This window comes from Phocoena phocoena, chromosome 2 (assembly GCF_963924675.1).
Source record: "Phocoena phocoena chromosome 2, mPhoPho1.1, whole genome shotgun sequence".
Classification (NCBI taxonomy): domain Eukaryota; kingdom Metazoa; phylum Chordata; class Mammalia; order Artiodactyla; family Phocoenidae; genus Phocoena; species Phocoena phocoena.
The window spans coordinates 3,882,504-3,907,579 of NC_089220.1; the positions used below are offsets into that span (position 1 = coordinate 3,882,504).

General features: G+C 34.5%; 5 non-coding genes across 5 annotated transcripts; all 5 read right to left on the reverse strand.

Moving 5' to 3' along the window:
• Positions 1-481: 481 nt before the first annotated feature.
• On the reverse strand, positions 482-555 carry LOC136119670 (small nucleolar RNA SNORD113/SNORD114 family). The gene has a single exon (XR_010655638.1). It is a non-coding gene; the product is annotated as a small nucleolar RNA SNORD113/SNORD114 family (small nucleolar RNA).
• A 2,202-nt stretch (positions 556-2,757) lies between these two features.
• On the reverse strand, positions 2,758-2,832 carry LOC136119679 (small nucleolar RNA SNORD113/SNORD114 family). Its single transcript, XR_010655646.1, has one exon. It is a non-coding gene; the product is annotated as a small nucleolar RNA SNORD113/SNORD114 family (small nucleolar RNA).
• A 2,077-nt stretch (positions 2,833-4,909) lies between these two features.
• Positions 4,910-4,984, reverse strand: LOC136119699 (small nucleolar RNA SNORD113/SNORD114 family). Its single transcript, XR_010655662.1, has one exon. It is a non-coding gene; the product is annotated as a small nucleolar RNA SNORD113/SNORD114 family (small nucleolar RNA).
• A 1,303-nt stretch (positions 4,985-6,287) lies between these two features.
• LOC136119697 (small nucleolar RNA SNORD113/SNORD114 family) lies at positions 6,288-6,365 on the reverse strand. The gene has a single exon (XR_010655661.1). It is a non-coding gene; the product is annotated as a small nucleolar RNA SNORD113/SNORD114 family (small nucleolar RNA).
• Positions 6,366-8,363: 1,998 nt separating this feature from the next.
• LOC136119696 (small nucleolar RNA SNORD113/SNORD114 family) lies at positions 8,364-8,438 on the reverse strand. The gene has a single exon (XR_010655660.1). It is a non-coding gene; the product is annotated as a small nucleolar RNA SNORD113/SNORD114 family (small nucleolar RNA).
• Between the last annotated feature and the right edge of the window lie 16,638 nt (positions 8,439-25,076).

Here is a 25,076-nt window from a genome sequence, read left to right on the forward strand (position 1 = left end):
AATAACTCTTCTCATAAGGCACATTCTGAAGATGAGCTTTGCTCATTCTTTTTTCAATTAAATAATTATTTAATAAGCATTTATTTATGTAATTTTTCCCTTCTCTAAGTAAAAACAACCAACCAGCAAACAACCACCTACATCAAACAATAATTCTGAATCTTACATACATCTGTATACATATTCCTTCCAAAAGAAGGCAAACAGCCTTTATGTATATATTTCACTGGAATTTAGTGCTACAGAAACATATAACAATAATCCATGTTTCATTACATACTCTCATAACTGGTCCAGGCCCAGCTTCTTTTACATTTACCCATCTTTACATTTCTTCATTTATTCATGCATTGATTTACTTATGAAAATCAATCTATACCCAGAAGGTGTGGACACCTGTCATCAAGACACCTGAATATTCTGAACTTCTGCTCTACACTCATTTCCATAAGGAAAAAAAAGAGAAGGTCACTTTTAAATGATGGACCTCAGAGTTACAGATGGCTTTAATCAAAAGTTTTGATTCAGACACCCTCCAATCTCATCATTGGTCCAGGCTCGGCACTCTTTTTCTTTGTTATTTATACCTTCATTTTCCCATGAGTCACAGACTCCCAAGAACAGGATCCTTGATATAACTATGATAATTGTCTCTAGACTGATTTCTGGCAGAGCTTTCAGACTAGATCTAAGGGTAGCCTTGCTTCATCTCAGTACCATCACAAAAAATGACCCATGATTGGGCCATGTTCATTTAATTCACCCAATTTTAAACGTGCTGTAGTGAACATCCAAAAACCACAATGGTACCCTACATCTAGAACACACACAGTAAGTTCCACCTTCTAAGAGCTTCCTCTAAACAATTAATAGGCTGGATCTCTAACAATATGGAAATGCTTAAACCAACTGCAGTGCAGAAATAATATGAAATAGCAAATCGTTCTGAAAATTAATTAAATGCCTTTCATTTCTTTTTAAAGTGAATCTCAGAGGTGCTGAAATGTGTTCCTTCTACTCCTTGGCCCATAACACATTCTTCACTATTGGTCCATACTTGGAGTTCTTGGATTTGGTTTTTATGTATACAGCCTTTTGTTCTCTTGAACTACCTCAGTGACCACATATGAACAAACCATACAAACAAAACACAGAAACTTTGATTGTTACTTACATTGCTCCTTACCTACAGAAGTAACAGCTAAGATCTTCATCATTGGACAACGACTGAATCCAACGTGGAGTGTTCATTCAGAAGGAAAAGGCAGATTTTTAAAAAAATGAAAAGTGTAAACTTAGATTTTTAAAATAGAAGTTAGTTCTGCATTACTAGATTAACCAGAAACATTGGTTTGTGTCACATTTTCATCAACCCATCCAACAGTGGTATCCTTTTCATCTATTGACTTAATTTTTAGTGTGAAATAAGATAATGAAGACTTCTTAAATGTTTTTATGAAGGTGTTTTAATCTATCACCCAATATAAGGACTATAACTATTATTAATATTTGTCTATACCCCTACATAATCGCAAAAAGGCCACATAATTTTTTTAATGGGGAAAACTTTTGCAAAATGTGATAAATTTAAATTCTTATTTCAAAACACAATCTGATCCCTTGGTGCCATATACTTTAACTATGTACTTATTGATTAATTTATTCACTCATTTATTTAATAATTCTAAGCATAATTTAATTATCTAGACTTTTTTTTTTTTGAAAGGAAATACAAACCGATAGAGCCATCTGCTATTCAAAACTAAATACTATTACATGCAACTTTCTCTATCAGCAATGACCAAAATGGTAGCCACTGGCCACTTATAGCTTGAAATGTGCCTACTGTTACTAAGGAACTAAATTTTTATTTTTGGCTGTTTGAACTTAAATGTTAACAGCAAGATGTGTTTAGAGAGTGGGGTCTATGTGATCCTTCCTTAAAGATGGAGGGGCTCAGATCTTTTTTATTTAAGTGGATTTCTAGGCGATAAAACAGGATTAATCATGCTCCTTCACATATTACATATGCTCCTAACGGGCCCACAGTTTGTACTCTTTTAAATAATAGATTGAGATATGAAATTATGCTTTTACTCACTTATAATAATAGCACCAATATTGGTGAAGCCTAAGAACACTTGACAAAAGCGCTGAGAGACACTAATCTATCCATTTGATGATTACTCACAAAAACCATCAACAACATGCATTTACTTTTATAAAAATAAAAATCAATGAACACAAGAGGATTCATAATGAGTATATTCTCATGCTTAGACCTTTTGTATGTTTCAATAACTATCTAATCATTTGTATTTTATTTTTTCATTATTGATTATATTAAACTACTACTTATTAAATATGTTATATTAATATGTTTATCATTATTTGTTATATTACTATTGAATATATTTATTATTATTATTGTACAGCTATGTAAATATTCTTAAAGTAAGACATACAACCAGAAACTCACCACCAACCAAGAACAACACTGATGTTCACATATATCTATGCTCCCAAAGGAGGAGTAGCCTTGGTCTATTTTATTGAACTCAAATTTTCAGAAATGTATTAACAATCATTTTTGGTTCATAAGCTCCTTTCATAATTGGACAAGATGTAGCCCTCCTATTCATTTATTCATACATTTATTTACTTACAATAATACAATCCATATTCATAAACAACAAAAGGTCAAGAACACAATCCTTGAATATTTCTGACTTCGTATGCACATTTCCCAAAGATGCAACGGACCTCAGAGTTACAGACTGGGTTTAATCAAAATGTTATTCAGATGCCCCACGCATACTCATCATTGATCCAGACTTGGTATTCTGTGCCTTTGTTTGATATATTTTTCTTGACTTATTCATTGATTCATTAATAATAATACAGTCAATAATGTCCATTAATTAGGAAAATAAAACCAAGATCCTTGAAGATATGAATATGTCTGTGAACATTCACTTCCTACAGAGCTAGAGAAGTAGCTCTCTTTGTGCAATGCAGCCCAGCATTGAAAATAGGAGTGAATCCATTTCGTTGCATCATATCAGTTCCACATTAGCCATTCGTCCATGCTTGGACCTCTTTCACTTAACATCCATATTTTAAAGATGAACAATGAACTTCCATTTTATACCACAACTAAGAAAAATGCAAAATTTTCCATTTTTGTATATTCTCCTCCTCAGTGGGTTCATGGTCTATAACAATACCAATGGAGAAGTTTATATCCGCTGTGGTAAAAAAATTAAATGGAATATTAAAATTTTCTGAAAATGAGTGAAATGCCTTTCATCTTATTGTCCTAATAAATTCAGTCATGCTGAAATATTGAAATGGAGTAATCATAATTCTGAATTCCTAACACACTTTAACCGTTGGTCATCCACCTTGAATTGTTTGTGTATGTAGCCATTTATTCCTTCAAAACATCTCAGTGGATACCCATGACCAAGGCCCCCAAGTAGAACAAGAACTTTATTACTTACATAGATCTCTTCTCTCTTTATCCAAAGAGGTAAAACTCAAGATCTTTGCCATGGGCTAATAATCAAATATGGTAGAGTTGTTCATTCTGAGCAGTAAAAAGCAAATTTTAAAAAGAATCAATCTACAATTACCCATTTTTAAACATCAATAATCAGGTAACAATAATCCTTGGTTTGCATTCTATTCTCAACATTTGGAAAGAGAGAGCCCTACTTTATATTTATTAACTTGTGTAATTTTTAATTTTAAATAATACAATGAACACCACTGGATCTAGCAGTAAACAGAAGAAAAATAATTATAATTATTAAGAATATGTCTCTCTACTTACTACCCACGAAGAGCCAAGATCATCTTTTTTATTGAACTTTATTTGTGTGGCATTGGATACATGGGAGATTCAACTCATGGCACAATCTCACCAATGGTCCAAGCTTTACCCTACTTAATATATTTATTAATTCACTCACTAATTCCTTTATTTAATTACTCATGGAATAATAAGACCATCCCTTTATTTTTCTAAAATAATTCCAAAAAGCTTAAATAATCATCAAAACAGAACTGAAACACTATTATTTACAAATGTCTATGTACACCATTGGAAAGGCCTATGACTCTTTATCTTCCTGTGGACATCAGTTGTGTAAAACATGATGAATCGCAATCTTTACATCCAATTGCATGCTTTCCATTGAGGTAATATTGACTGACTTTTTTGAAAACTTGATTGAGATACAAATGTATACATTTGTTCACTTATAATTAAACTTCAATATCTGTGACCCACCCACACTGGATAAGTACCTTGAATAATATTTACATTTGTCCTAATGTCATTACCCAATTGAATAATATTTACATTTGTCCTAATGTCATTACCCAAAAGAATAGCAAACTGGTTCCTTTAAAAGTTTGTTTGTATGCAACATAAAATTGCATAAAAAGATTGAATTAATCACAAATGTGGCTGAATAAAAGAGTTTCATCATCATTCAATGCTTTCCCTCCCAATTACACAGTTTATTCAATCAACTATTTATGTAAATGTATTTCTCTTTCCTTAATAAAATGATTGATTGGCAACTCGCCTCCACACAAAACAAAAACATTGAGTTTTGTGTGCAAATGACCATATGCTCCTTACAAAAGTGATAAGAGCCTTGATTATTAATTTACTGGGACTAAAAATCTCAAAATTGTTTTCGTAATTATCAAAGTTTCATTGCATGCCTTAAAAAGTAGTACACATATATCTCTCTTATTCCTCATTCACTGATATATTTCTTTATTCATAGGCTAAATTTATTCTAATAATGCTATTCATACCCCAAACCAAAAAGCCTGAGAATAAGGTGTTGTACGCTCATTTCCCACAAAGAGAATAATGAGATGTCTCTTCGTTATGGACCTCAGAGTTGCAGATGGGCTTAATCAAAATTCTTGTTTCACAAACCCCATGAGATTCATCACTGGTACTTGCTAGAAAATTTTTTTCATTTATTGATTAATTTTCTGATGCACAAATAATACAATCACAAAATTCCAAAAACAAGATCCTTGAATTTTAGGCTCTCACCCTATAGAGCTAATAAACGACATTTCTTCTATAATGGAACTCAAACCTGCACATGTGGATGGATCAACATCCCGGCTTTGTATCAAACCCACATTCAGCATTGCTTCCTGCATGGCCCTCTTTTATTTAATTCATCTGTATGTCAAAGATGGTCCCATAAAAAATAATGAAACCACCATCTGAATCACCTCTGGGCTGCCCACAAAGAGTTATCAGCCCCTCTACCCATATGCAAATGGTGAAATCAACCATGGTAGAAAATAGAAAATAATATTAAACAGCTAGGAGAATAAATTAAATAATTTCTATCTGTTTTTAAAATGACCTCAGTTGTGCTGATTTAGATTAAACATAATTTGGGGTTTGTAACACATTCCCATCATTGGTCCATACTTGAAGTGTTTTATATATTTCATGTATGTCGTACATAATTATTACTTTGGAATTCTTCAGCTAACACTCATGAATAAACTATTCAAACAAAGAATGTGAACCAAGGGACTTACTTATATTAGACTTTATGCTCCTTGCTTGCGACAACAATTCTTTATTAAATGATTAAATCAGCTGTCCTGTGTTCACTCTGGGGAGGAAGAAAGCAGATTTAGACTAGATTTCAATTTTTAAATTATTGTTAGCCAGGCAGAACTAGATAACAATAAACTTTGGCTCAAAAATGTGATTTTTTTACTAATCCAGTATTGAATTCTTAGTTATGAATAATATAATAAACATTATTAACTCCACCACTTAGTCCAAGATTAAGATCTGTAATGATTACAGATATCCACGAATATAAACATCTGTTAAGTACATGGTGATTTAATAGATTTTTGACTGATGCAAACGCTTTTCCTTTTCCTAATTAAAAAATAGCAAACTACCAAAACTCAAAACATTGCCTCCTGACCACAGATACTCATATGCTCCATGTGAAAGAGGATTGCAGATTAAACCTGTTCATTCTACTTCAGAACTGTATCAATATTAATACTTAATTTATCGCACTCTACTGATTGCTCCATGAGCAGATCTCTTCGTTTTTCAGATGTACATTTCTTTCTTTATTCACGCACTGATTCACTTGCAATAATACAATCCATATCCATGAGCCACAAAAGCCCAGGAACAAGTTTATTGCCTTTTCCTAACTTCCACTACTAGTTAATGTCTACAGAGAATATTTACTAGTTCTCTTTCCATAGTGGACCTCAAAGTTACACAGAGCGCTTAATCAAAGTTATTGACTCAGATACCTCCACCAACACCCATCATCGACCCAGGCATGTCCTTCCATTTCTTCATCCACTTATGCCTTCTTGAACTGATTCACTCATTCATGAATTCACGAATAATTATACAATCAATTACCTTCGGTGACGCAAAACTAAGAACAAAAGCCTTAAATACAACCAAGTTCTGTTCGTTGCCCCTGTTCATGTAGAGTGAATAGACTCAGTCACTTTTCACCGTGAGGCTCTGTTTTACATGTAGGGGTTAATCAACATGCTTGCTTCATATCAATCCTTTACTTAAGATTAGTGCCCACCTGCTACTCTTTCACTTGATTCGTCCTTACGTTAAAGCTAGTGTAATCAACAACCACAGACCTATCATCTTAGCCCACAACTGACAAAAATGACATCTGCCATCTTCCAAAGTACTCCAGCCTCAAAGAGTTAACAACTGAGATCTTAATCAATGAAGAAATGGATTCAGCAAATGCGGCAAGAATATTAAGTAGGAAGTTAAACTGCTCTGAAAATATGTGAAATGCCCTCCATCACTTTAGTAACGGTCCTTAGTTGGGCCGAGTCAAATTAATCATAAATGTTAGTTTATGACACATTCCAATCATGGGCTGGTAATTGGCATTCCTTAATTTCATGTACTATTTAACTATTTATTTTATTGAAATAATTTAGTGGGATCCCATTAATAACCCCCATTGGAGCTTAGAACACCAACATTGATGTTTCCTTATTTCGGTCTTTAAGCTCCTTAGTCTCAGAAGGAAGGGTCTTCACCTTTAGAGAATGATTAAATCAGATGTGTGGTGTTCATTCTATAAAGAAAAATAAGAGCCTATTATCAAAAACTAGAGAGTTAGCTTTTTTCAAATTGCTATAACACATTCTCATCATTTTCCTAAGAATGGGACTCTTTTATTTACTTACTTAAATTTTACTATTAAATTATATGAATACCACCGAATTCATTGTTCAACACAAAATTAAAACTACAATTACAGATATCTGACTTTACCTGCTACTTACATAGGAAGAGCCAAGATCATCTTATTGGACTTCTGCAGAATTGGACATATTTAATATGTTTCATGGTACAATCTCACCGATCCTCCACTATATGGACTTATGGATTCATTCACCTACTGATTTATTTTATTTTTCAGGGAATAATATTATCATGTCTTTAGTTTTCTAAAGAAAACTCAAAATGTTTAGACACTAACCCATAATCAAATTACTGGAACTTGGAAAAGTTCAGGTGTACCTCTCAAAGAACAGAAGAGCTTAGAATTTTTCCTAGAATATCTGACTCAGAAAACAAGATGAGTCAGTATCCTGATATCAGAACATGTGTTCTGAATTGGTCTGTGGTTTGCTGACTTCCTAAAAAATAGATTAAGATATAAAATTATACCTTCTTTCTCTTATACAAACATATCAGTATCTGTGATCTTATCCACTAGACAAGAACACTGAACAAAATTTATGTCTATCTATGGTCATTGCCACTGAGAATAACAGACTTGCTTCTTTTTTTATTGTTTTAACAAAAATCAATAAAAAAAGGATTGGATTAATTAGAAGTGTTGTCTTACAAAACATTCTCATCAGTGGTCTCTGGCTCTCAATTACGTGGTTATTTAAACAAGTATTTATACAAGTAGATGCATTTGCATTTCCTTAATACCACAACCAGTCAGCAACCCACCACCACCACAGAACAAAAACTGTTATATACAAATGACCATACATATACCACTTTCCAGAGCAGTAACAGTCTCTACTATTAATGTATAGTAAAGAGTCAGAGTCTCAGCTAGATTTTAATAACAATCCATGTTTCGTTACATTCCTTAATAACAGGGACATGACTTATTATATTTTTAAATTCATTGATACATTTCACTTATTTATGGCTCAACTTTATAATAAAAATACAATCCATCCCCAAGAACCACAAAAGTACAAACACAAGGTACCATGTGCTCATTTCCCACAGAGGCAATAATTTAACCATGTGCCTCTTTGCAACGGACCTCAGAATTGCATATGGGTTTAATCAAAACTCCTGTTTCAGATACCCCATGGAACTCATCATCGATCCAGACACGTTGTTCTTTCTGTATTTACTTATTAATTGATCCATGAATAACAATACAATCATAAAAATCCAGGAACAAAATCTCCTTTTATAATGGACCTCAGAGAACATGTGTGATCAATCAACATCCATGCTTCATACCAAATCCACATTCACCATTGGTCCATCTGGGTGTTACTTTTATCTAGTTTGCCCATGTTTTAATGATGGTTCAATGAAAAGTGATGAAAGCACCATCTTTAATCACTTCTCAAACACAGAGTCTTCCATGGGCTTGTGGGTTGCCACACAGTTACCAGCCAGTGCTATACCGATATGGAAATGTTTAAGTCATTTGTGGAGGAACATAAAATGTAATATTAAGTAGTTCTAAAAATGAATGAAACGACTACTGAATTCGACTGCTGAGTTAGACTAAACATAATTTTTGATTCATAACATATTTCCATCACTGGTTCATATTTGGGATTTTTATTTCCTTTATACACATTGATTCTTTTGAAATACCACTAAATATTTGTGAACAAATCATCCTACCCAAGGATAGGAACTTCAATTCTTACTTACTTATTTTTCTCTAGGTTCTTAACTCACAGAGCTAACTGCCAAGATTTTGCTTCTTAGAAAATGAATAAGTGTGCTGTCCTGTTGTCATTCTGTGGAGGAAGAAGGAGAATTAAACTAGAATTTAAGCATATTTTAGTTACTTGGAGCTAAGTAGTTATAAACTTTGGTCCTTTTTAATTAATCCAGTATGCGACTTTTACTTTTAGATACTTTTAGTTATAGTCACTGTTGAATTCACACATAAGAATAAGAAAGATATTTATCAAAAATATCTTTATAGGGGGCTTCCCTGGTGGTGCAGTTGTTGAGAGTCCGCCTGCCGATGTAGGGGACATGGGTTCTTGCCCCGGTCCGGAAAGATCCCACATGCCATGGAGCAGCTGGGCCCGTGAGCCATGGACGCTGGGCCTGCGCGTCCGGAGCCTGTGCTCCACAACGGGAGAGGCCACAACAGTGAGAGGCCCGCGTACCGCAAAAAAAAAAAAAAAAAAAAAAAAAAATATATATATATATATATATATATATCTTTATAGTTTAACAGTTTTAACAGAATAAAAGATAATTTTAATGGATGCTACTTTTGCAGAATTAGGTACATTTAAATCTTTATTTGGGTACCTTTAAATGCAATAAGGGGTTAATATCTAACATATATAAACAGCTCATACAACTCAACATAAAAAAAAAAAATTAAAAATGAGCAGAAGAACTGAATAAGCATTCTTCCAAAGAGGAAAAGCAGGCACATGAGAAGATACTCAACATCGCTAATCATCAGGGAAATGCAAATCAAAACCACAGTGAGATATCACCTCACACCTGTCAGAATGGCCATGATGAAACATAACACAAATAACAAATGTTGGCAAGGATGTGGAGAAAAGGAAACCCTCATATACTGTTGGTAGGAATGCAAAACATGGAAAACAGTATGGAGGTTTCTCAGAAACCTAAAAATAGAACTATCATATAATCCAGCAATTCCACTCCTGGGTATATATTCAGAAAAAAACCCACTAATTTGAAAAGATACATGCACCCCAATATTCACAGCAGCATTATTTACAATTGCTAAGATATGGAAGAAACCTAAGTGTCCATGAACAGATGAATGGATAAAGAAGATGTGGGGTGTGTGTGTGTGTGTAATGGAATACTACTCAGCCATAAAAAAGAATGAAATGATGCCATTTGCAGCAACATGGATGGACCTAGAGATTATCATATTGATATTAAGTGAAGTCAGACAGAGAAAGTATGAACCTAACAAATACAACAAACTAGTGAATATAACGAAAAAGAAGCAGACTAACAGATACAGAGAACAAACTAGTGCTTATCAGTGGGGAGAGAAAAGGGAGAGGGGAAATATAGGGGTAAGGAATTATGAGGTACAAACTATTAGGTATAAAATAAGCTACAAGGATGTGTTGTATAACACGGGGAATATAGTCAATAGTTTATAATAATTATAAATGGAGTATATAACCTTTAAAAATTGTGAATCACTATATTGTACCCCTGTAATTTATATATTATATATCAACTGTACTTCAGTTTAAAAAAAACAGAAAAGGAAAGAACCCATAATCTCATTTTTTAAAATTCTTATTTCACATTCTCAGTGATGACTCTGCTTGATTCAATTTTATATGTTCATTTATTTATTTACTTAACTACTCATGGAATGATTAAATTATATGCTTATTATATGAAGAAAGTCAAAATGGTAAACCAGCCAGTAATCCAGAACAGAAATATTATTATATGCAATGAATTATATGTCCCTTATCAAAAATGGGAGTAGGCTAGGAATTTTTTCTTTCTATAAACATCAGTAGCAAAAACCCAAACTAATAATTATCATTGTCTCATAAAACATGGTCTTCCAATGATCTGTGCTTTCTCTTATTTTAAACAATTAAGATAGGATTTTATTTATGCATTCAATTATAACAATACATCAATATCTATGAATGCAAAGACACTAGGAATAAATCCTGAATGATACAAACATCTGTCTATCCACTTGTTAGTCACAGACATAACTGACTAGATCATGTTTGGGCTGTTAATAAAATTTAGAGAACACAATCTGTTCAATCCTAATGTTTTTTATATGACCTGTCATCAACATATGTCCATAATTGCTTCTCATTCAATGAGCTTCTCGTTCATTTATGTTAACGTCTCCTGTTTCAAAAACACCAAAAAAACAAAAAAATGGATGCAGCAAAAACAGTACTTGGAGGGCAATTCATAGCATTGAATGCATACATTAGAAAAGAAGACCTAAGTGTTTGCTGGCAGATGAGTGGATAAAGAAATTCTGGTATATATATACAGTGTAATATTTTTCAGCCTTAAAGGAGGACATCCTGTCTTTTGCAACAACATGGATGAACATGGAGGACATTATGCTAAGTGAAATAAGCCAGATACAGAAAGAAAAATGCTGAATGATCTGACACATGGAATCTAAAAAAAGGTGAATTCATAGAATCAGAGACTAGACTAGTGGTTAACAGAAGCAGGGAGGTAGAGGAAATACAAAGATGTTGGTCTAAGGTACAAATCTGCTATTATGTAAGGTAGGTAAGTTCCAGAAATCTAATGTACAGCATGGTGACCATAGTTAATAAATATATTGTATACTGGAAATTTGTTAAGAGAGTAGTTTCAGATGCTCTTATCACAAAAACAAAAAAGCAAAATATAAAAGCGTGTGAGATGAATATGTTAATTAGCTTGTCTGTGGTAATTATTTCTCTCTATACATATGTACATCAAAACATCATGTTGTACATCTTAAATATATACAATTTTTATTTAAAGAAAAAAAAATATGCAAAATCAGTAATCTAAGTTTCTGCCTTATAAAACTAGGAAAAGAACAAACTAAATCCAGACTAAGCAGAAAAAAAGACATAATAAAAATTAAAGCAGAATCAATGAAATTGAAAACAGAGAATCAACAGAGAAAAATCAATGAAACGAAAATCTATTTATTTTAAAAGATCAATAAAAACAGTAAGCTACTAGCCAGGCTAAGAAAAAAAATGAGAGGACACAAATTACTATTATAGAAAGTCTAAGGAGAAAGCACTACAGATCCCTGGGACATTAGAAGAATAGTCACAGAATGCTGTGAAATCTATGCCCACAAATTTGATAACCTAGATGAAATAGCCTAGTTCCTAAAAAGACACAATTTGCTAAAACCCAAACAAGAAGAAATAGACAATATAAATAGGCCTACATCCATTAAAGAAATAGATCTATAATTAATAACCTTCCAAAACAGACAGAACCACACCCAGGTGGGTTCTCTGGTGAATTTTACCAAATATTTAAGGAAAAAATTATAACAGTTCTCTTAAAGCCTTTTTTATGTATTTATTTATTTAACATCTTTATTGGAGTATAATTGCTTTTCAATGCTGTGTTAGTTTCTGCTGTATAACAAAGTGAATCAGTTATACATATACATATGTCCCCATATCTCTTCCCTCTTGCATTTCCTTCCCTCCTACCCTTCCTATCCCACCCCTCTAGGTGGTCACAAAGCACCGAGCTGATCTCCCTGTGCTATGTGGCTGCTTCCCACTAGCTATCTATTTTACGTTTGGTAGTGTATATATGTCCATGCCACTCTCTCACTTTGTCCCAGCTTACCCTTCCCCCTCCCCATAACCTCAAGTCCATGATCTAGTAGGTCTGTGCCTTTATTCCCGTCTTACCCCTAGGTTCTTCATGACCTTTTTTTTTTTCTTAGATTCCATATATATGTGTTAGCATATGGTATTTGTTTTTCTCTTTCTGACTTACTTCACTCTGTATGACAGACTCTAGGTCCATCCACCTCACTGCAAATAACTCAATTTTGTTTCTTTTGATGGCTGAGTAATATTCCATTGTATATATGTGCCACATCTTATTTATCCATTCATCCGATGATGGACACTTAGGTTGTTTCCATCTAAGGGCTATTGTAAATACAGCTGCAATGAACATTTTGGTACATGACTCTTTTTGAATTATGGTTTTCTCAGGGTATATGCCCATTAGTGGTATTGCTGGGTCGTATGGTAGTTCTATTTTTAGTTTTTTAAGGAACCTCCATACTGTTCTTCATAGTGGCTGTATCAATATACATTCTCACCAACAGTGCAAGAGTGTTCCCTTTTCTCCACATCCTCTCCAGCATTCATTGTTTCTAGATTTTTTGATGATGGCCATTCTGACTGGTGTGAGATGATATCTCACTGTAGTTTTGATTTGCATTGCTCTAATGATTAATGATGTTGAGCATTCTTTCATGTGTTTGTTGGCAATGTGTATATCTTCTTTGGAGAAATGTCTGTTTAGGTCTTCTGCCCATTTTGGGATTGGGTTGTTTGTTTTTTTGTTATTGAGCTGAATGAGCTGCTTGTAAATTTTGGAGATTAATCCTTTGTCAGTTGCTTCATTTGCAAATATTTTCTCCCATTCTGAGGGTTGTCTTTTGGTTTTGTTTATGGTTTCCTTTGCTGTGCAAAAGCTTATAAGTTTCATTAGGTCCCATTTGTATATTTTTGTTTTTATTTCCATTTTGATGTAAAATGATGACTTTTTAAATACAACACCAAAGATATATGTGAAACAATTGATAAGTTGGACTTCATTAAAATGAAAAGTTTTGGCTCTGCAAAGAAAGTTTCAAAAGAACAAAATACAAGCCACAGATTGGGGGAAAAAATATTTGCAAGACATGTCTGATAAATGACTATTATCCAAAACACACAAAGAATCCTTAAAGTCAACAATAAGAAAACAAACAACTTGGGACTTCCCTGGTGGTGCAGTGCTTAAGAATCTGTCTGCCAACGCAGGAGACACAGGTTCGAGCCCTGGCCCAGGAAGATCTCACATGCCACAGAGCAACTAAGCCCGTGTGCCACAACTACTGAGCCTGCGCTCTAGAGCCCACAGGCCACAACTACTGAGCCTGTGTGCCACAACTACTGAAACCCACACACCTAGAGCCCGTGCTCTGCAACAAGAGAAGCCACCACAATGAGAAGCCCATGCACTGCAACGAAGAGTAGCCCCTGCTTGCTGCAAGTAGAGAAAGACCATGCGCAGCAACAAAGACCAACAGAGCCAGAAATAAATAAATAAAATTAAGGGGAAAAAAAGAAAGTAAAGAACTTCATTAAAAAATGAGTAAAAGAAGCCACTTCGATAGCCTCATCCATGAGAGGGCAGAGAGCAGAAGCAAGAAGAACTACAATCCTGCAGCCTGTGGAACAAAATCCACATTCACAGGAGGATAGACAAGATGAAAAGGCAGAGGACTATGCACCAGATGAAGGAACAAGATAAAACCCCAGAAAAGCAACTAAATGAATGGAGATAGGCAATCTTCCAGAAAAAGAATTCAGAATAATGATAGTGAAGATGATCCAGGACCTCGGAAAAAGAATGGAGGCAAAGATCGAGAAGGTGCAAGAAATGTTTAACAAAGACCTAGAAGAATTAAAGAACAAACAAACAGAGATGAACAATACAATAACTGAAATGAAAAGTACACTAGAAGGAATCAATAGCAGAATAACTGAGGCAGAAGAACAGATAAGTGACCTGGAAGACAGAATGGTGGAATTCACTGCTATGGAACAGAATAAAGAAAAAAGAATGAAAAGAAATGAAGACAGCCTAAGAGACCTCCGGGAAAACATTAAACACAACAACATTCACATTATAGGGGTGCCAGAAGGAGAAGAGAGAGAGAAAGGACCAGAGAAAATAGTTGAAGAGATTATAGTCAAAAACTTCCATAACATGGGAAAGGAAATAGCCACCCAAGTCCAGGAAACGCAGTGAGTCCCATACAGGATAAACCCAAGGAGAAACATGCCGAGACACATAGTAATCAAATTGGCAAAAATTAAAGACAAAGAAAAATTATTGAAAGCAGCAAGGGAAAAACGACAAACATACAGGGGAACTCCCATAAGGTTAACAGCTGATTTCTCATTAGAAACTCTACAAGCCAGAAGGGAGAGGCATGATAAACATAAAGTGATGAAAGGGAAGAATCTACAACCAAGATTACTCTACCTGGCAAGGATCTCATTCAGATTCAATGGAGAAATCAAAAGCTTTACAGACAAGTAAAAGCTAAGAGAATTCAGCACCACCAAACCAGCTCTACAACAAATGCTAAAGGAACTTCTCTAAGTGGGAAACACAGAGAAGAAAAGGACCTACTAAAACAAACCACAACAATTAAGAAAATGGCCACAGGAACATACATATCGATAATTACCTTAAATGTGAATGGATTAAATGCTCCAACCAAAAGACATAGACTGGCTGAATCGATACAAAAACAAGACCCATATATATGCTGTCTACAAGAGACCCACTTCAGATCTAGGGACACATACAGACTGAAAGTGAAGGGATGAAAAAGGATATTCCATGCAAATGGAAATCAAAAGAAAGCTGGAGTAGCAATACTCATATCAGACAAAATAGACTTTAAAATAGAGAATGTTACAAGAGACAAGGAAGGACACTACATAATGATCAATGGATCAATCCAAGAAGAAGATATAACAATTATAAATATATATGCACCCAACATAGGAGCACTTCAATACATAAGGCAACTGCTAACAGCTATAAAAGAGGAAATCGACAGTAACACAATAATAGTGGGGGACTTGTACACTTCACTTACACCAATGGACCGATCATTCAAAATGAAAATAAATAAGGAAACAGAAGCTTTAAATGACACAATAGACCAGATAGATTTAATTGATATTTATAGGACATTCCGTCCAAAAACAGCAGATAACACTTTCTTCTCAAGTGTGCATGAAACATTCTCCAGGATAGATCACATCTTGGGTCACAAATCAAGCCTCAGTAAATTTTAAAAAATTGAAATCATATCAAGCATCTTTTCTGACCACAACACTATGAGATTAAAAGGAATTAAAGGGAAAAAACCTAAAAAACACAAACACATGGAGGCTAAACAATACATTACTAAATAACCAAGAGATCAGTGAAGAAATCAAAGAGGAAATCAGAAAATACCTAGAGACAAATGACAATGAAAACACGACGATCCAAAACCTATGGGATGCAGCAAAAGCTGTTCTATGAGGGAAGTTTATAGCTATACAAGCCTACCTCAAGAAACAAGAAAAATCTCAAATAAACAATCTAACCTTACACCTAAAGAAACTAGAGAAAGAAGAAAAAACAGAACCCAAACTTAGCAGAAGGAAAGAAATCATAAAGTTCAGAGCAGAAATAAATGAAATAGAAACAAAGAAAACAATAGCAAAGATCAATAAAACTAAAAGCTGTTTCTTTGAGAAGATAAACAAAATTGATAAACCATTAGCCAGACTCATCAAGAATAAGAGGGAGAGGACTCAAATCAATAAAGTTAGAAATGAAAAAGGAAAAGTTACAACAGACACTGCAGAAATACAAAGCATCCTAAGAGACTACTACAATCAACTCTATGCCAAAAAAATGGACAACCTGGAAGAAATGGACAAATTCTTAGAAAGGTATAACCTCCAAAGACTGAACCAGGAAGAAATAGAAAATATGAACAGACCAATCACAAGTAATGAAATTGAAATTGTGATTAAAAATCTTCCAACAAATAAAAGTACAGGACCAGACGACTTCACAGGTGAATTCTATCAAACATTTAGAGAAGTGCTAACACCAATCCTTTTCAAACTCTTCCAAAAAATTGCAGAGGAAGGAACACTCTCAAATTCATTCTATGAGGCCATCATCACCCTGATACCAAAACCAGACAAAGATACTACAAAAAAAGAAAATTACAGACCAATATCACTGATGAATATAGATGCAAATATCCTCAACAAAATACTAGCAAACAGAATCCAACAACACATTAAAAGGATCATACACCATGAACAAGGGAGATTTATCCCAGGGATGCAAGGATTCTTCAATATATGCAAATCAATCAATGTGATACACCATATTACAAATTAAAGACTAAAAACCATACGATCATCTCAATAGATGCAGAAAAAGCTTTTGACAAAATTCAACACCCATTTATGATTAAAACTCTCCAGAAACTGGGCATAGAGGGAACCTACCTCAACATAATAAAGGCCATATATGACAAACCCACAGCAAACATTATTCTCAATGGTGAAAAATTGAAAGCCTTTTCTCTAAGATCAGGAACAAGACAAGGATGTCCACTCACCATTATTATTCAACATAGTTTTGGAAGTCCTAGCCATGGCAATCAGAGAAGAAAAAGAAATAAAAGGAATACATATTGAAAAGAAGAAGTAAAACTCTCACTGTTTGCAGATGACATAATACTATTCATAGAGAATCCAAAAATTGCCACCAGAAAACTACTAGAGCTAATCAATGAATTTGGCAAAGTTGCAGGATACAAAATTAATGCACAGAAATTTCTTTCATTCCTATACACTAATGATGAAAAATCTGAAAGAGAAATTAAGGAAACACTCTCATTTACCAATGCACCAAAAAGAATAAAATACCTAGGAATAAACCTACCTAGGGAGACAAAAGACCTGTATGCAGAAAACTATAAGACATTGATGAAAGAAATTAAAGATGATATCAACAGATGGAGAGATATAACATGTTCTTGGATTGGAAGAATCAATATTGTGAAAATGACTATACCACCCACAGCAATCTACAGATTCAATGCAATCCCTATCAAATTAACAATGGCATTTCTTATGGAACTAGAACAAAAAATCTTAAAATTTGTATGGAGACGTAAAAGAGGGAAAAAAACGGAGCGGGAGGAATCAGACTCCCTGACTTCAGACTATACTACAAAACTACACTAATCAAGACAATATGGTACTGGCACAAAAACAGAAACATAGATCAATGGAACAAGATAGAAAGCCCAGAGATAAACCCATGCACCTATGGTCAACTAATCTATGACAAAGGGGGCAAGTATATACAATGGAAAAAAGACAGTCTCTTCAATAAGTGGTGCTGGGAAAACTGGAAAACTACATGTAAAAGAATGAAATTAGAACACTCCCTAACACCATACACAAAAATAAACTCAAAATGGATTCAAGATCTAAATTTAAGACTGGACACTATAAAACTCTTAGACAAAAACATAGGAAGAACACTCTTTGACATAAATCACAGCAAGATCTTTTTTGATCCACCTCCTAGAATAATGGAAATAAAAATAAAAATAAACAAATGGGACCTAATGAAACTTATAAGCTTTGGCACAGCAAAGGAAACCATAAACAAGACGAAAAGACAACCCTCAGAATGGGAGAAAATATTTGCAAATGAATCAACAGACAAAGGATTAATCTCCAAAATATATAAACAGTTCATGCAGCTCAATATTAAAGAAACAAACAACCCAATCCAAAAATAGGCTGAAGATCAAAATAGACATTGCTCCAAAGAAGACATACAGATGGCCAAGAAGCATATGAAAAGCTGCTCAACATCACTAATCATTAGAGAAATGTAAATCAAAACTACAATGAGGTATCACCTCACACCAGTTAGAATGGGCGTCATCAGAAAATCTACAAACAACAAACGCTGGAGAGGGTGTGAATAAAAGGGAACCCTCTTGCACTGTTGGTGGGAATGTAAACTGATACAGCCACTGTGTAGAACAGTATGGAGGTTCCTTAAAAAACTAAAAATAGAATTACTATATGATCCAGCAATCCCACTACTGGGCCTATAGCCAGAGAAAACCATAATTCAAAAAGACACATGTACCCCAATGTTCATTGCAGCACTATTTACAGTAGCCAGGTCATGGAAGCAACCTAAATGCCCACTGACAGATTAATGGATAAAGAAGTTGTGGTACATATATACAATGGAATATTACTCAGCCATAAAGAGGAACAAAACTGGGTCATTTGTTGAGACGTGGATGGATCTAGAGTCTGTCATACAGAGTGAAGTACGTCACAAAGAGAAAAACAAATATCGTATATTAATGCATGTATGTGGAACCTAGAAAAATGGTACAGATGAACCGGTTTGCAGGGCAGAAGTTGAGACACAGATGTAGAGAACAAATGTATGGACACCAAGGGGGGAAAGCCGTGGGGGGGTGGGGATGGTGGTGTGATGAATTGGGCGATTGGGATTGACATGTATACACTGATGTGTATAAAACTGATGACTAATAAGAACCTGCTGTATAAAAAATCAATAAAATTCAAAACAAAAAAGAAACGAAATTGAGTTATTTGTAGTGAGGTGGATGGACTCAGAGTCTGTCATACAGAGTGAAGTACGTCAGAAAGAGAAAAACAAATACCACATGCTAACACATATATATGGAATCTAAAAAAAAAAAAAATGATACTGCTGAACCTAGCTGCAGGGCAGGAATAAAGAGGTAAGCACAGAGAATGGACTTGATGACATGGGTGGGAGGGTGAAGCTGGGGCGAAGTGAGAGTAGCATCGACTTATATACACTACTGAATTTAAAACAGTTGGCTGGTGGGAAGCAGCAGCATAGCACAGGGAGATCAGCTCGGTGATTTGGGATGACCTAGAGGGGTGGAACAGGGAGGACGGGAGGGAAGCTTACGAGGGAGGGGATATGGGGACATGTGTGTGCATTATGGCTGATTCACTTTGTTGTGCAACAGAAACTAACATGGTATTGTGAAGCAAGTATACTCCAATAAAGATCTATTTAAAAAAAAAAAGTCAAAGACCTCAACAGATAGCTCACCTAAGAAGATATACAGATGGCAAATAAGCATATGAAAAGATTCTCCACATCATATGTCATGAGGGAAATGCAAATTAAAACAATGAAATACCACTACACACCTATTAGAATAGATATTTGGCAGCTCCTTACGAAACTAGACACCTTCTTACCATACGATCCAGAAATCACACTCCTTGGTATTTACCCAAAGGAGCTGAAAACTTATGTCCAGACAGAAACTTCCACATGGATATTTATAGCAGCTTTATTCATAATTGCCAAAACTTGGAAGCAGCTAAGCTATCCTTCAGTAGGTGAATGGATAAACTGTGTTATATCAAAATAATGGAAGATTATTCTTCGCTAAAAAGAAATGAGCTATCAAAGCCATAAAAAGGTGTGAAGGAACCTTAAACACATATTACTAAATTTAAAAAGACAATAAGAAATGGCTATGTGCTGTATAATTCCAACACTACTACATTCTGAAAAAGGCAAAACTAGGGGGACAGTAAATGGAGAGGTTGCCGGAGGTTAAGGGGAGAGAAGGATGAATGGAGCACAGAGGATTTTTAGGGCAGCAAAATATTCTGTATGATACTATAATGGTGGATACATGTCATTATACATTTGTCCAAAACCACTGAATTTACAACCAAGAGTGAACCCTGAGGTCAACTATGGACTTTGGGTGAAAATGATGTGTCAGTGAAGGTTCATCAATTATAATAAATGTACCCCTCTGGTGCAGGATGTTGATAATGGGGGAGGCTATATACATGTAGAGCCAGGGGGATTATGGGAAATCTCTGTACATTCCTCTCAATTATGCCATGAACCTAAAACTGCTCTAAAAAAATTAAGTATTTTAGAAAAATAAGCAACATCTAAGAAGAAAAGAACAAAAACAAAAAATTTGCTTTTCATCAATTGCAACATTGACTCATATAAAATTGTCTTTTATGTTTCTTACTCAAAAGTGTAAGAGCTTCGATCTATTTAATTTTATTGGAACTCAGCATTTCTAAATCATATTAGTTTTGTTCCTTATTTAATTACATACACTCATAATTGATCCATTCAGGACATTCCTTGTCTTCATTCATTTACATATTTTATTCTGATTTAGTTAAAATATAATCTATACTCAAGAACCTCAACAGACCAAGAATAAGAACTGACACTTTCTCAGTTCTGCTATATGATCATTTCCCACAGAGATAATAGGGTAATTTTCTTTTTCTAATAGATCTCACAGCTATAAGGCTTAATCAGAATTTCAGATTCAGACACCCCAGGATACTCATCATTGGTTTAGGCTTGGCACTCTTTTTCTTCATTCATTTGCACCTTTATTGATTGACTCATTCAGTGATTCACTAACAATAAAAAGTAAACACACAAAAATCCCAAAATTAAGAACTCTGATATTGCTAAGATCAATGTATGAATCTCAAAGTCACACACATGGATTAATTAACTTCCTTGCTTCTTAGAAATTCTGTACTCATGGCAGATCCATGCTTACTCCTTTTCATTTAATTTGTCCCTATTTTAAACATGATACAATAAATGACCATGAACCCACAATCTTTACCCCACAATAGGAGCCCTGACAACATCAACCATCTTCTTATGTGCTCTCATTAAAGAGTCAATAGCCTAGGTCACTTGAGGAAATTTAAATTAGCTGTGGTACAAAAATACAGTGGAATAATCATCCACTCTGAAAGGGATGAAAATGTCCTCCATCTTATTTTCTTTCACAGCCCAACTTAGGTTGAGTAGATGTCACTTGTGCAGGATTGGATTCACTTAAATACTTCTTTCATGGCACATTTTCACCAATAGTCCATGCTAGACCCTACTTTGTGTATTTATTTATCCATTCATTGTTTTATTTATTCATTTACTTTTGTATTCATGAATAATTTGAACATCAATTTATTTTTCCAGAGAAAACACAATATGATCAATCCATCAACAACTCAAAATGCAATACAATTAGATACACATGAACCTGAGATAATGTGGGAAGAGCCTAGTTTGATTTTTCTTTGTCTTAATATCAGCAAGGAACAATAGGACAAATGAGTCACATTGTTTTTTAACACATGTTCCTCTTTGGTCCATGCTTTACCTAGTGGTCCTCAATGGGGGCGATATTGCCCCCAGAGGACATATGTCAATGTTGAGATATTTTTGGTGGTCACAATGGGAGAGGGGGTCAATACTGGCATCTAGTTAGTAGAAGTCAGTGAAGTTAACAAACATTCTACAATGCACCGGACAGCGCTCCAACAGCAATGAGTTACCCAGCTCAAAATGTCAATAGTGCGAGGTTGAGAAATTCCACTTTACCTTCTTCAAGATAACTGGTTGAAAGATGACTGTATTTATACATTCACTCATAATATCACCAGTACCACTGAACATAGAAACTGGATCAGACATTTCAATGGTATTAACAGCTGCTCATGTGCTCATTACTCCCAGACATAACCAATTAGATCATATCTCCTTATCTTCAATAAGCAAACAGCACTGCCCAAATAATGCAGAACAACATTGATTTCCAGGTATTTATCTCTATATGCTACTGACTCAAATAGATTCATGTTGGAACTGAGTATTTCAGAAAAATATTAATAATAAAAAATATATTAAACATTCATAATTGGGCCACATATGGCTCTCCTTGTCTTCATTTATATATATATATATTTCTTTGTTCATTAATTCACTTACAGTAATACAATCCAGACCTACGAACCTTAATAGCCTAACAAAATCCTAAATATTATTAACTTCTGCTGTAAGTTCATTTACCATATAGGTATTAACTAGGTCTCTGGCTTCAGAGTTATAGGGTTTAATCAAAATCATTGATCCAGGCACCCCAGATATTCACTGGTCCAAACTTGGAGCCTTTTCCATTCATGCATACTTTTGTTTACTGATTCTCTCATTAAGCCACTAATAATAATAAAGTCAATGTGTAAAAATAAAATTAAAAAAACTAAAAACAATATCCTAGAATGTTACGAAGCTCTATCTATAGGTTTGTTTTCCATAAAACTAAGAGGCTACATCTTTTTTGCAGCAGATCTCAGCATTATACATAGAGATTATCAGCTGACTTGCTTCATGCCAATCCCATATTTATACCTTGTCCATGCTTGTCCATCTTTTATTTAATTTTTCCACATTTTAAAGATGGTAGCTGTGGTAGCCAGCCTCCAAGATGGCACCCAATGATCCATGAGGCCTGGTATTCATAGCCTTGCACAATCTCCTCCCATATTAAATCATGCCTGGCCTCTATAACCAACAGAATACTTGAGAGAGTGATGGTGTATGACTTCTGAATTTAGGTTATAAATACACTGAGTTTTCCACCTCCCTTTCTCTTGTATTTATTACTTTTGGGGAAGTCAGCTGTCATGTTGTAAGGACACTCAAGCAGTCCTGAGGAGAGGCCCATGTAGGGAGAAATTGTGGCCTCCTGCCAACAACCAGCACCAACTTCCTAGCCACGTAAGTGAGCCATGGAGGCAGATCCTCCAGCCCAAGCTTTCATATATCTACAATTCTACCTGACATCTTGACTGCAACCTCACGAAAGACCCTAAGCCAAAACTGCCCACTAATCCTCTCCTGGAGTCCTGCCCCATAGCAATTGTGATAGGTAACAAATACTTACTGTTGTTTTCAGCCACTAACTTGTAGGGTAATTTGTTACACAGCAATAAATGACTAATACAATACAATGATCAACCAACCACTGTCATATCTCACCATGAGGACATTAATACTATTTTCTCTTCTATCTACTCCCCCTTCAAGGAGTTATGGACTAGTTCTTTATCACTGAGGAAAGGTTTAAATTAACCATGGTATAAAATAAAATAAAATATTAAAAACTCTGAAGATGAATAAAAGCCCTCCATCATTTTTAATGAATCTCAGTTGCCCTTAATTGGATTACATGTAAAATTCGGTTAATTACCATTATTGGTCCCTGCATGGCATACTTTGATTTTATTTATGTATTTAGTATTTTTTCCTTTAACATAATGTCAGGGTGAACAAATCACCTTCACCAAGGACATGAATTGTGACTGTTGTCTACCAGCATCTCTAGACTCCTTACCCAGAGGTAAAAACTAAAACCTTATGACTATTGAATAATTAAATCAGCTATAGTGCTTTCATTCTGTGACGTGAGATGCACATTTTTATAGAGAATGGAACAAGATAAATTTAACTATTTTTAAAGAACTGGAGTCATGAGGTACTAGATTAATCATAAACCTTGGTTCCTATCACTTTCTTATTATTGAATTTTCATATATCGACTTGTTTACTGTTTAGTTTTTAATTAACGTAGTGAATGCTGTTAAGTCTGCCACCTAACATGAGAATAATTAACGTAACTGGTACTTCTATTGATCTATATACTCCCTAGCCACACAGTTCACAGCCCCATTCATCTTTTTTAAAGGACCACATTCATGCATTGCTCAGAGTGTACCATGAAATATTGGTCCAAGATTTACCCTAATTTTTCATCCACTGACTCACTCATGTTTTTCTCTTATTTAAATACTCAAAGAATAATGTGATCATTTATTCATCTTTTTAAAGAAAGAGTAAAACCCACCAGTATTCAGAATTGAAATACCATTTCATGCAAATGCTGACATGCTTTGTCCAAAGTAAAATAAGGCTAGATTTCTTTTCTTTCATCTAAAATGGTGTAATCATTATCTTTGTTTCATGATGCCTGCTCCTCACTGACCCACGTACTACCTTCTTTTAAATAATTGAGCAAATGTGAACTCATTCATTTATTCACTTTTAACAACACATCCGAAATGAATGCAAGCCAAGACCCTGAAAGAGAATATTAACAAATACTAGTTTCTGTCCATACACTCATTGTCCACAGATATAACTTGTTAGATCCTTTCTTGTTTTTTAAAATAATAGTCAGTGAATAGAATTGATTTCATCACATATACTATCATATTCCCAGTATTAGTCCATGCTTGGCCTTCTTTCAATTAGGCACTTATTTAAACAATTATTTCTAATGTAAATGATTTGTTCCTTTTCTAAATAAACTAACAACAAACTACCCAACACCAACCCCAAAACAACATGGACTCCTGGAATAGAATATATCCCATATGTAGAACAGTTAAGAGAGACTTGATCTATTTAGGTTATGAAACTCAGTGCTTCAGGAAATAATATATTTAAATAATAATCCTTGTTTCATTGCAGACTTGAA